The sequence below is a fragment of the Drosophila ananassae genome, chromosome 3R, assembly GCF_017639315.1.
Source record: "Drosophila ananassae strain 14024-0371.13 chromosome 3R, ASM1763931v2, whole genome shotgun sequence".
Taxonomy (NCBI): domain Eukaryota; kingdom Metazoa; phylum Arthropoda; class Insecta; order Diptera; family Drosophilidae; genus Drosophila; species Drosophila ananassae.
In genome coordinates, this window is record NC_057930.1 from 6,151,171 (window position 1) to 6,166,094 (window position 14,924).

A 14,924-nucleotide genomic window follows, 5' to 3' on the forward strand; every position below is an offset into this window, starting at 1 on the left:
CGGCCATTGTAATGTTCGTATTTCTTATTTGTTTCGGTAGCGGTCACACTATGAAAGCGGGCTACTAATTTATTTTAAGTTTTTGTGTTTTGTATATTTTCGGTAGCAGTCACACTTCGAAAAGTGGGCTACAAATTGAAACTAACACGTAAGTTCTTTTGCGGATGTGAATAGCGATTAACACTCGCGGTTAGTATTAAGGCTGCAGTTGCATTAGCACAAAATACTTCAACGATGTTCTATGATCTCGATTGATCACTGGTCACTTTTACACATCCTACCGACTGCGCCAATTAAATATCTTCTTCAAAAATAGTTTGAAAAAATATATTTTTATTTGAGTTCCGTTTTTGATACAGTGTGATTTTTTTAAAACTGCTTAGAATTTTTGGAGTTTCAGAACTAACTTAACTTTGGGGCTCTAAGTCCCTTTTATAGCTACCCTTGCTGAAGCTTTTTGCAGATCAAAGCTCGAAAGAAGCTTTTCTCTCAGAGAGGCTTTGTTTTCTGAAGGAAATCGATTGAGTCGGAACCTATTACTTGAGGTGTCAGTTGACGTGGAAGACTTTGGGTCTCAATTAATCGAGGTGACAAGAAAATGTGAAATTTCCTGTGAAGTGGATGCCCATTTAAGAATGGTTTGAGCTGTTTAGTTTTATTTCACTTAAAAGGAGTGAGAAAGATTTGAGTCGGGATTCTGTTTACCAAAATATTGTTTTGGTTTTCAATCTGAAGTGGCTCTTAGAAATTGGAAATCTTAAATGAGACTGTTTTCAGCCGAATTGAAAAATTAAATGTTTATGTTTTTACAAAAATAGGAATGATGCAATTTGCAGCTGGATTACGAATTTCAATACAAAAGGCTTCAGCTTCGGTTTACAAAATTGGTTTACAAAATTTACTGATATACACTTAAAGAAATTTTGTTGATATGTTACTTCCCCATCCTTAAGAATTTAGCCTGTCCTCAGGCGGTTAGTTTGGGGTATAACTGTAGGTCATGTTCTTTATTCTCTGAACTTATAGTTTCTTCTTCGGGAGTTATAACCTTTTGTTTTTTATAATTAATTATTATCCTTTTTGGGATGTTCTTAAATTTATAAATCAAATATATGATTATAATAATAATTATTACTACTAGTAGTATTAGTAAAATTGTTTGAGTTTTAAAATATTGTTTTGAGTGGTTTTGGAATATTTCTTTGGCTACGATATACGATAAAGGTTCGAGTTTAGTTATGTTGTTGTTTACATAAATAGTTCGGGTGTAATCAAGCATAGTATTTGTTATTATTACATCTTCTATTTGTATAGAACAGTTGAATACTTTTATTATATTGTTTCCTTCTGCTATTAGATCTTTATTTATACAATTCTGATTTAACAAAGTTTTTGGTAAATTCCATGTTATTATAATGTTGGGTTCAATATAATTTAATTCGAAGTTCTTGTACATTTTTGTATATCTACATTCTGTATTTGTTTGTCTTAAGAGACCTATTATACATTTATTATTTACTATTTCTTTTGTTTTTACTTTAAAGACTTGCTGATTTTTTATGTAATATTTATCATGCAATGTTTCGGTTATTATATTCTGATTCTGATCCGGATACGGTAAAATTTTGTAAGTGGGGGTTTTAATAATAGTACGAGGAATATGAGAAATTATCAATATTTCGTTAGTATTAACTTGTAACCAAGTAGATGTTTTAATATTTAACAATTTTTCTGAATTAATATGTTTAAGCGGGTCATGTTTTAGGAGCTTTGGGTTGAATATGCCTAATCTTGTAAATTGCATTCCTAATTCAATGTCTTCTATGTACTCTGTAAATTCTTGTAAATTGAAAATAAGGATTGCTAACCTTTGGTTTTCATTTTGGTTTTCATTTAAACGATTTACTGTTTCTATTCCTTTATTAATTGCATCAATAACTTTATTTAATTCGTTGATCTGTATACTATTTTCGGACAAGTTATCAATTTTTGATTCTAATTCTTCCCTATCTTGTTGATCCAATGTGCCAAATAAATATTTATAAAAGGTACCTACAAAATTTGCAAGTCCTCTTTTGTTTCGTTGAGCAATTTTTATTCCATTCATTTCTCTATTTAATTTTTCTTTTAGATATTGAATTTGATCCAAATGTTCAAATTCTCGTGTTTGTTCCATTAGATTTTTATAAGTTTGTTCAGTTTTAGTTAAATTGACTGTGAGACAATGATATTCATAATTAGTGGGAAGATCTATGTTACCTGTTTGGAAAATTAAGTATCCATTTTTTGCTTGAATTGGATTGATATCTATGTTCTGACACATGGCGTGATATATAAGACATAATAAAGTTATTATATAAAAGATAATTTTATTAAGCTGGGTTGTCTTCCGGTGGAAATCTGGAATTATTATATTTGCTGGTATTAATTTTCTTTTTCTTTTTAAATTTCGATTTATAGTGTGTGATTTCTCTACCTCTATTTTTTTCTACATAATGTTTTTCGTCAGTTTGTGTAATTTGGCCTGTCTTCCTAAAAGGATTTGTTGTTTTAGATTTTATAAGTGGAGCTTGTCTATACCTAGTATCAATATCGAATGTATGACGATTTTTATTAAGCTTGTTTATTTTCTTTATTTTATTCACTTGAATATTATAACTTGGAGTTCCGGCGAAAATAAAAATGTCTGCTGGTGTTCTACCTGTAGAGCTATGTTTTGTTTTATGATTATAAATATAAACGATTGTTTCAAATTTAGTAATTATATTTTCAGGATTCCGTTCACAATTTATAATTCTTAATTTTTCATTAATAGTTTTATGAAATCTCTCTATGTCAGAAACGCCATTTTTACTTGTGGTTATAGTTATTCTTACATCTTCTGATTGCAGCCAAAGTTGCAATGCTGAGCACATAAATGCAGAGTCTTTGTCGGCTTTAATTTCTTTTGGTTTACCCATTACATTAAATATCATGAGTAATGCCCTTTTTGCTTCTAACCAATCCCTACTGTTGACATTTATTAAAGCAGCATATTTGGAATAAATATCAATGCAAGATAAGAATTGTTTATTATCGATCATGTAAAAATCTATAACATATTTTTCTCTGGGGTTAAAGGTTTCTGGGGTTAATTCAAATGTAAGTTTTGTATCTCTGTGTTCTGTTTTAGCAAGGTTACAAATTTCACACTCATTTATAATATTCTGAATTAATCTCTGATAATCGGGAAAATAATATTTTTCTTTAAAAAGGCTTGTTTGTTTTTCTATTCCTGGATGTAATAATTCTACGTGAGCTTTAAGGACAATTTCCTTGAATTCGGCGAATGTTTGGACATCTGTTAATATTGTACTAGTTTTCATAACTTTGGTTAAGTTGTTTGGGCTGATGATTTCTATATAAGCATTTTGAAATATTATGAAGTCCATTTCACAAGGAAAATAAATAACACTTTTTTTAGAGCACAAATATTCTTTAATTAATTCTTTTGCATATTCATGGGTCATTTCTTTATAAATTATTTTAAGGTTGGTTTTATGAAAGTATTGGCTCAATTTGACTTCATTTGAGTTTCCTCTATGAAATTCAATTTGTCTATTGTAATAGTTTAAAGGTCTTTCCGTTATTTCTATATAATTCTGATTGTCTTCATGTGCACTATGAACTGTTGCTATTGTGGGTAATGACTCGGTATTATCCGGTGTTTCTCCTAAAAAATTTTCTTCTAGCTTCACTCTTGACAGAGCATCAGCTACCTGGTTTTCCTTTCCCGGCAAATATTTAATAGTGAAGTCAAACTCGTTTAATTTTATTCTCCATCTTTGTAGTTTCATGTTTGGTTCTTTTATATTATGAAGCCAAACTAATGGTCTATGATCGCTAAGGATTTCGAATTTTCTACCAAAGAGATAAGACCTAAAATATTTAGTGGCCCAGACTATAGCCAGAAGCTCTTTTTCTATTGCTGAATAATTAATTTCATGTTCATTAAGAGTTCTACTTGCATAACAAATAGGTTTATGATTTTGCGATAATACTGCGCCTATGGCGACATTGCTAGCATCTGTTGTTAAGGAAAATAATTTTTCAAAGTTAGGGTAAATTAAAATTGGGTCTGATGTAATAAGAAGTTTTAATTTCTCAAATGCTTCTAAATATTCTTTATTGGTTGAATTTATAGTGGAACCTTTCTTTAAGTTTACAGTCATAGGTTTTGCAATTTTAGCAAAATCAGGTATGAATTTTCTATAAAATCCACAGAGACCTAAAAATGATTTTATTTCTTTTTGAGTTTTTGGTATTGGAAATTTTTGTATTGCCTCAATTTTTTGGGGGTTTGGCTTTATTCCTTCTGTTGTTATTATATGTCCAAGGAATTCAGTTTCCTTTTTCATAAACTCACATTTGTCAAGTTGAAGTTTAAGATTAGCTTCTCGAAGTTTTGAAAACACCTTTTTTATGGACAATATGTGTTCTTCTAATGAAGTAGAAAATATAATTATGTCATCCATGTAAACAAGGCAATGCTGGTATATTAAATCTTCTAATAAATTGTTCAAGCAACGTTGGAAAGTTGCAGGCGCATTTTTCAGACCAAATGGCATTCGTGTGTATTCGTAATGTCCATTTTTAGTAGAAAAAGCTGTTTTTGAAATAGAATTTTCATCCATTTGAATTTGATGGAAACCCTTGGCAAGGTCAATTGTTGTAAAATATTGACACTTTCCAAGTTTGTCAAGTATTTCATCCATAACTGGTATCGGATACTTATCATCAATAGTTATTTCATTTAGACTTCGATAGTCTATTACTATTCGAAATTTCTTTTTACCTGATGCATCTTCTTTCTTTGGGACTATCCATATTGGAGAACAATAAGGGGATTTCGATTTACGTATTATTCCCTGATTCATCATTTCTTTAATTTGGACTTCTACTTCTTGATCATAAGCTTGGGGGTATTTATAAGGTTTTTTGTAAATAGGATCTTCATGTTTGGTTTGGATTGAATGTTTTATAGCACTGGTAAAGGTCAAATTTTCACCTTCCCTGTACTGGATATCCCTAAATTCAAATAAAATGTTATTTAATTTAGTTCTTTCTTCTTTATTAAGATGATTTATTCGAAATTTATTATTTTCTTCTAAGTCATTATTAATTGCAAAATTAAAAGATATATCCTCAGATGAAGGTGGACTGAGATAATCTTCCAATGTTTCAATTTCGGAATTCTTGAAATCTTCGTGGTTATATATCATGGAAAAAACAAATCCGCTCAAAGTGACTGTTTCCTGTTTAAAATTAATAATTGCTTCACATGCTTCTAAATACTCTCTTCCTATCAATATGTCATATTTTTGCGAAAAATTGTGAACCCAAAATGGTTGATCGATCGGACAAAGTTTACTTGATTTAAAATTTACGGACTTATTTAATTTAATTACACCATTAATTGTGTGTACTTCTAACGTTTTTAATGTTTGTGGGAAATTAAAATAATTTTCTTTTATTAGGTTTATTGAACTTCCTGTATCTATTACACATTTAAATGCGCGATTGTTAATAGTTATTCTGATGTAAGGATTTCTATTTCTTCTATTGGATCCGAGGCTATTTGATGAAAATTTTCGATTTCCATTCTAGATTGATCGCTTGAATATTCACGCTGTCTTTTCACTGGTTTGTTAGAATTATAACCTTGTAAAGAAGATGTTGGCTGTTGATAATTCATAGGATTCTGAGCTCTACCATGATTTAAATTTTGCTGCAATTCCTGTTGAAATTGTTGTTGATTGAAATTATTTGGTTGTCTATAGTTACTTTGCTGATTATAATTTTGTTGATTATTATTATTATAAAAGGAATTATTTCTTTGGAAATTATTATTTCTTTGATAATTTCTCCTATCTTGTCCGTTTTGTTTTGAATTATGTTGTGATTTAACTTTATCAGAACCAGAATCATAACAACCTTCTTGTTGTGCTACTTGTTTAAGTTTACTGACTGTAGTTATATCGTGCCTTGCTAATGTCATGAATAACCTGTCAGGAAGTTTTCTCATTATTACATCTTTTACAGTATTATTCATGGCATTATTATAAATCATTGTATTTAAATTGTTATTTTCTAACGACAATTTGTTTGTTATGACAAATATTTTATATTCTAGATCCTCGACGAACTTACGAATGCTTCCATTGAAAGGGGTATTGTAGAGTCGTCTTAGTAATTCCTCGCATGGGGTTTGGGTTTTATACTCATCGATGAGAGCAATCCTTAGATCGGGCCAATTGGTTGCTGCTGATATCTGTGACACTCGCTGGGCATCTCCTGATAATTGCATCTCGATTGCACTGAAGAATACAGCTGTTTGACGCGGATCAGTTGATGGATACAAATTTAAAATGTATTCGATCCGTCTGATGAATGCACTTAATTCCCTGGTGCTTCCATTAAAATTGGGAACTTGCCTAATCTGGCTTAAAGCCTGATTAAGGTGTAGCTCGGAGAGTAACTGGACTTGTGCTACTGGTTCGGCCATTGTAATGTTCGTATTTCTTATTTGTTTCGGTAGCGGTCACATTATGAAAGCGGGCTACTAATTTATTTTAAGTTTTTGTGTTTTGTATATTTTCGGTAGCAGTCACACTTCGAAAAGTGGGCTACAAATTGAAACTAACACGTAAGTTCTTTTGCGGATGTGAATAGCGATTAACACTCGCGGTTAGTATTAAGGCTGCAGTTGCATTAGCACAAAATACTTCAACGATGTTCTATGATCTCGATTGATCACTGGTCACTTTTACACATCCTACCGACTGCGCCAATTAAATATCTTCTTCAAAAATAGTTTGAAAAAATATATTTTTATTTGAGTTCCGTTTTTGATACAGTGTGATTTTTTTAAAACTGCTTAGAATTTTTGGAGTTTCAGAACTAACTTAACTTTGGGGCTCTAAGTCCCTTTTATAGCTACCCTTGCTGAAGCTTTTTGCAGATCAAAGCTCGAAAGAAGCTTTTCTCTCAGAGAGGCTTTGTTTTCTGAAGGAAATCGATTGAGTCGGAACCTATTACTTGAGGTGTCAGTTGACGTGGAAGACTTTGGGTCTCAATTAATCGAGGTGACAAGAAAATGTGAAATTTCCTGTGAAGTGGATGCCCATTTAAGAATGGTTTGAGCTGTTTAGTTTTATTTCACTTAAAAGGAGTGAGAAAGATTTGAGTCGGGATTCTGTTTACCAAAATATTGTTTTGGTTTTCAATCTGAAGTGGCTCTTAGAAATTGGAAATCTTAAATGAGACTGTTTTCAGCCGAATTGAAAAATTAAATGTTTATGTTTTTACAAAAATTGGAATGATGCAATTTGCAGCTGGATTACGAATTTCAATACAAAAGGCTTCAGCTTCGGTTTACAAAATTGGTTTACAAAATTTACTGATATACACTTAAAGAAATTTTGTTGATATGTTACTATATATTTGCTAAAAAATTTGCTAAAATTAAATCTTTAAAGATTTAATCTTTACTTTAAGCAGCAGTACAGCCATTGTCTGTTTTATTTGCGGATAGACCAGAAGAAAAGGGAACTTGTCACAAACACCCGACCTCCATAACAAAATGATGATTGCATTCACTCTCAGGCTCATTTCACTTACCGACCGCTCACAGCCGACCACAAAAACAAATAAAAAAAAATTTAATCGGTGCCAAAAATGTATAGTTTAAAAAAAATTATATAACAAAAAAGGAAAGCTAACTACGGGCGGAGGGTATTGATATACCCCTGCTGTTAAGGTTGTTCCATTTCCGATCGTTCAGTTATATGGCGGCTATTGGATATAGTTTGCAGATCCCTATGAAATTTGACAAATCAGATTATTTTGCCCAAAATGGAATCTCTACCCAGTCCCATCTTTCTAACTCTAAAAACACCAAAGTTATGCCAATTCCGATCGTTCTATGCCAGCTATAGGATATAGTCAGCCGATCCTTATGAGATTTTGTAGATAAGATATTTTGGCCAAATATACCATGTGTAGAAAAGTCCAACCTTCTAACTTAAAAAACCAAAGTTATGGCATTTCCGATCAATCAGTTATAAAGCAGCTATAGGATATAGTCGACCGATCCCCGACCATTCCGACTTATATACTACCTGCAAAGAAAAGAAGGACGTATTCAAAGTTTCAACTCGATAGCTCTTAAATTGAGAGACTAGTTTGCGTGGAAATAGACAGACAGACAGACAGACGGACATGCTTATATCGACTCAGGAGGTGATCATGATCAAGAATATATATACTTTATAGGGTCGGAGATGTCTTCTTCACTGCGTTGCACACTTTTGACCAAAATTATAATTCAAGGGTATAGTTATTCATTTTAATGAGATTTTATGTATAGTATCTTCTCATAATTTATTTAAAGAAGAGTATTCCGCTTTGACTTAAGCCCAAAAGACAAAACGAAATCAAACATTGCGTGGGTTTTTCCCGGAGAAAAATATTTGTATTATTTTAAATATTTTTCATCTTGCGTCCCAAACACATGAACCTTTCCCACACTCCTTTCCCTGTGTTAATGAGGCTCCGACTAGTGTGGCATATACACTGCTGGCCAAAATAATAAGTACATGCTCATAAGATTTCTTCTATTTCACGTAAATCTGTTTTTTATTACCGTAACGAACTAATTCTAATTTCTTTTAGTTTTCTGGCATAATTCTGATTATAAAAATACTTAACATAAGAATATTTCACGAAATCTGTAGAATTTATTGTGGGTTAAACCTCAGCATTATGTCAGACAATTTATACCCAAATCGGGTCATAGTATCGGTAATCCGATGAATCGGGACAACCCCATGCCAAGAAAAACAGTCCCAAATCATGTTTCCGCTTCCGTGTTTAACGGTCTATTTCGAGTACCGGGCGTCGAATTCTTTGCCTTTGGGTCGTCGTACATTCTTTCTGGAGTCGTTACCAAATAGATTTATTTTTGTTTCGTCGCTCCATAGGACATTATTCCACTTTTTGGAACCCTCTGGTCCAGATCATGCTAAATGATTTTGGGCAAACTGTTTCCTCATCTTTAAATTATTCCCTCGAAGGAGAGGAACTTTTCTGGCGATGCGTTCTTGTAAGCCAGCATTAGTAAGTCTACGACGAACTGATCTAGACGATATTTCATGGTCAAGACTTAGGATTCGGGTGTCGGTCGTTTGACAGGATTTCTTCTTCCGAACTCGAGTTTCGAATTGAACCTTGAATTTTAGGGCATTCTGGACCAAAAATAATGACTGCCAAAGTCTTTGAGCGATTTCCCGAAGACATTATCCTTCCTTTTGCAGAATTAAAGCAATTTTTTTTTTCTATTGTACAATTCTTTTTTTGCCCTAACTATAGAATTTTTTTTCCTGGGATATCCTTAAATATGCTAGGAAATAATAAAAACCAACAAATCTTAACTCGAATCTAGCTTTAATCCTTTAAAATTTATCAAATACACAGGTGTACTTATTATTTTGACCAGACCAAAATCGCCCACCCAGCAGAAAATTAAGCTTAGTATTGAATACACGAGGTGCCCATATTTCAATTTTGTTTTAGAAATTGTGCAACATTGTAACTTATTAATATAAAAAAATTGACGGGTGTGCATTGCATAAAAATCGAGTTATATCCAAACAAATAAACACTATATCTGTGTACTTATTATTTTGGCCAGTAGTGTACAGCTGTACATACATATATTTATATGTTGTGCGGACTAAATAGATAAAAGACTGATGAGAAGACGGGGAAAACGGTAAAAGGGTTAGATTCAAAGTTCACCGAATACAGATGACAAGGTCCTTAATGAAGACGTGCTTTGTTTGTGTCATCGCACAATCGACTAAAGCTGCCACAAACATGCACAACAAACAATACATAGAATAATTCGCTTCATTACGTAATTAACAAGTGCATTTAAATTTAATTATCAGATCGGGCATATGGAAAAAATTCGCTAGGTGGCGACAAGCTTGCTCTAGTTTGTAGCTAGCGCGTATAGCCGAAGAATACCAAACGAACGGTATTGTTTTCATTAGATGAATTTTATCCAAACATTTGCCAACAGTAGTTTGGCTTGGGAGAAACTTGCGCAAATGTAAAACACTTTTGACCAAATTGGAGATAGTGGGGAGAACATTGGTGTCACCAGACAAAATATTTGTATATATGTACACAGATTCTGCTCGAAAATACGCGATTGGTACCTCAACCCGATCCGATATTTCTTTAAAAAGTTATTCAGGAAAGATTATTCAGGAATTAAAAAAGTTTGTCAAGTTTTTTTCACGGAGAAAGTCCCGTCTGTGTTTGCCTTATTTTTATACCCTTGCAGAGGGTATTATAATTTTGGTCAAAAGTGTACAACGCAGTGAAGGTTGTACCCCATATAAAATACAAATTCTTAATCAGAATCACCTTCTTAGTCGATATAAGCATGTCCGTCTGTCCATCTGTTTCTAGGCAGACAAGCCTTTCAGTTTTAAAGCTATCGCGTTGAAACTTTGCACACATCCTTGTTTTGTTTGCAGGCAGTATATAAGTTGGAACGGCCGGGATCGGTCACATTTCAGCTGCTATATAACTGATTGATCGGAATGCCATAACTTTGTTGTTTTTTAACGGCCAAAATATCTTATGTACAAATTGTCATAAGGATCGGCCGACTCATATGGCCGACTGCCATATAACTGAACGATCCGAAATGGAACAATCTTGCTCTTTTTAAAGTTGCTTGGGTCTGTTTTATACATTTGTTATACATCTGTTTTATACATATATTCTTGATCAGGATCACCTCCTGAGTCGATATGAGCATGTCCGTCTGTCTGTTTCTACGCAAACTAGTCTCTCAGTTTTAAAGCTATCGAGTTCAAACTTTGCACACATCCTTCTTTCCTTTGCAGGCAGTATATAAATCGGAACGGCCGGGATTGGTCGACTATATCCTATAGCTGCCATATAACTGATTGATCGGAAATGCCATAACTTTGGTGTTTTTTAAGTTAGAGACTAGAGAGAGAGGTTGGGACTTTTCACACATGTTATGTTTGACAAAAATATCTTATGTACAAAATTTCATAAGGATCGGCCGACTATATCCTATAGCTGTCATAGAACGATCGAAATTGGCATAAATTTGGTGTTTTTTAAGTTAGAAAGATGGGATTTTGTACAGATTCTATTTTGGGAAAAAATACGATTCGCTATATATCTAATAATGTAAGAAGCGTGGCGCCAGCTAGCGGACTGCGACTGAACTGCAAGGGTATATCAAATTCGGCTCCCCCGAAGTTAGCTTTCCTTTCTTGTTTTTTAATTATAGGAAACAAAATAGGACAGACATTTGATTTTATTTTTCAAGATTTTATTTGAAGAAGAGAAAATCAAATTTCTTGAGTAACTTATGAAGGAAATGTCTGATCTTTCGTCCACAGTGATATTACTATTAAATATTAAAGATTTATACTTTTTCATAAATACAAGGCGTCTTGTGTTTTATTTGGAAAAGATAAATATATTTTTATTTTTGTGTACTTCCAGGTTGTGTGATACAATACAGGTTCTGTTCCCAATAAACGTCAATATCAGAAGTTTTGTTCGGCAGTTTCTGCATGGCCCCACACATTCACGTTTACTCACATCGTCTGGATATAGTGGATAAGGATAATTCGCATCAGTAGTTGTGCATAAAGAAAATACAGATTTGCCTACTATTTTTTCACTACGTTTATCCAATTGTCATGGGTTTCATTAGTGTTGCCTTAAGTGAGCCTTAACTTATATGACAGATATAGGATCAAGCTTATGTATTTCGACTTAGGAGGTGAGGCTCTGTATAAGGAGGGGGTATCAAAAATTTGAAAAAATATTCACTTCAAAATTTTAATAAACTGCAACATGTGCAATTTATGCTACCTCGTAGTCTCTGAGATCCACGAGTTGATACAGACAGATGGATGAAAATGGTTATACTTCAACGGCTGTTGATACTAATCAAGAATATATGTATTCTTTAAGGGGTCGGAGATGATTCTTTTTCTCTTTTCCATACATTCACACGAATAAAATATACCTTTCCGCGAGTATTATTATTATTCCGAGTATTATTATTTCCGAGTACCGAGTATAATAAATATGTAATTTATGCCTGAACTCCACACATTAGCGCAATGTCGTCACACTTGAAAAACTTGCAATAAACAATTCGGAATTGACACAAACATAAGTTTCACCAGGAGTGTACAAATGGGGCTTAGCGCCTTGTGGGGATATTTTTTGAGAAAATATAGAAGTATCTACCAGGACGTACTGGCTTTGGTGAACCCTGGGACCGAAACAGTTGGGTGCCGACAAAATCCGCTATAAATAAAGGATAACAATTTGTTAGCCGAGCAACAGGTGCAAACTATGTATATCAACAAAGCGAATAGATTTTCACGCCTTCCACAGTCTCTGGAAACCACATGTGTAAGCTTTAAGGTGGATTGCCTTTAAAGAATTCCATGAACCACCTCTTTTAAATGGGCTTAATCCGTTTTTGCGACGATGTGTATTTCTAAATTATATTAACCATAATATATTTGCTAAAAAATTTGCTAAAATTAAATCTTTAAAGATTTAATCTTTACTTTAAGCAGCAGTACAGCCATTGTCTGTTTTATTTGCGGATAAACCAGAAGAAAAGGGAACTTGTCACAAACACCCGACCTCCATAACAAAATGATGATTGCATTCACTCTCAGGCTCATTTCACTTACCGACCGCTCACAGCCGACCACAAAAACAAATAAAAAAAAATTTAATCGGTGCCAAAAATGTATAGTTTAAAAAAAGATATAAAACAAAAAAGGAAAGCTAACTTCGGGCGGAGGGTATTGATATACCCTTGCTGTTAAGGTTGTTCCATTTCCGATCGTTCAGTTATATGGCGGCTATTGGATATAGTTTGCAGATCCCTATGAAATTTGACAAATCAGATTATTTTGCCCAAAATGGAATCTCTACCCAGTCCCATCTTTCTAACTCTAAAAACACCAAAGTTATGCCAATTCCGATCGTTCTATGCCAGCTATAGGATATAGTCAGCCGATCCTTATGAGATTTTGTAGATAAGATATTTTGGCCAAATATACCATGTGTAGAAAAGTCCAACCTTCTAACTTAAAAAACCAAAGGTTTGGCATTTCCGATCAATCAGTTATAAAGCAGCTATAGGATATAGTCGACCGATCCCCGACCATTCCGACTTATATACTACCTGCAAAGAAAAGAAGGACGTATTCAAAGTTTCAACTCGATAGCTCTTAAATTGAGAGACTAGTTTGCGTGGAAATAGACAGACAGACAGACGGACATGCTTATATCGACTCAGGAGGTGATCATGATCAAGAATATATATACTTTATAGGGTCGGAGATGTCTTCTTCACTGCGTTGCACACTTTTGACCAAAATTATAATTCAAGGGTATAGTTATTCATTTTAATGAGATTTTATGTATAGTATCTTCTCATAATTTATTTAAAGAAGAGTATTCCGCTTTGACTTAAGCCCAAAAGACAAAACGAAATCAAACATTGCGTGGGTTTTTCCCGGAGAAAAATATTTGTATTATTTTAAATATTTTTCATCTTGCGTCCCAAACACATGAACCTTTCCCACACTCCTTTCCCTGTGTTAATGAGGCTCCGACTAGTGTGGCATATACACTGCTGGCCAAAATAATAAGTACATGCTCATAAGATTTCTTCTATTTCACGTAAATCTGTTTTTTATTACCGTAATGAACTAATTCTAATTTCTTTTAGTTTTCTGGCATAATTCTGATTATAACAAGAAAGGAAAGCTAACTTCGGGCGGAGCCGAAGTTGATATACCCTTGCAGTTCAGTCGCAGTCCGCTAGGTGGCGCCACCCATCTTATTTTATTAGATATATAGCGGATCGTTTATAGTCGGCCGATCCTTATGAAAATTGGCAGATCAGATTGTTTTCCCCAAAATAGAATCTGTACCAAATCCCATCTTTCTAACTTAAAAAACACCACAGTTATGCCAATTTCGATCGTTCTATGACAGCTATAGGATATAGTCGGCCGATCCTTATGAAATTTTGTACATAAGATATTTTGGTCAAATATAACATGTGTAGAAACTCCCAACCCTCTAACTTAAAAAACACCAAAGTTATGGCATTTCCGATCAATCATTTATATGGCAGCTATAGGATATAGTCCACCGATACCGGCCGTTCCGACTTATATACTGCCTGCAAAGGAAAGAAGGGTGTGTGCAAAGTTTGAACTCGATAGCTTTAAAACTGAGAGACTAGTTTGCGTAGAAACAGACAGACGGACAGACGGACAGACGGACATGCTCATATCGACTCAGGAGGTGATCCTGATCAAGAATATATATACTTTATAGGGTCGGAGATGTCTCCTTCACTGCGTTGCACACTTTTGACCAAAATTATAATACCCTCTGCAAGGGTATAAAAATACTTAACATAAGAATATTTCACGAAATCTGTAGAATTTATTGTGGGTTAAACCTCAGCATTATGTCAGACAATGTATTTTTATACCCAAATCGGGTCATAGTATCGGTAATCCGATGAATCGGGACAACCCCATGCCAAGAAAAACAGTCCCAAATCATGTTTCCGCTTCCGTGTTTAACGGTCTATTTCGAGTACCGGGCGTCGAATTCTTTGCCTTTGGGTCGTCGTACATTCTTTCTGGAGTCGTTACCAAATAGATTTATTTTTGTTCGGTCGCTCCATAGGACATGTTGAGCTATCAGAATTTTGATAGCGACCGAATTAATACACAATCCACAATTCGATTTAAATATTTTTATTGGGTCAA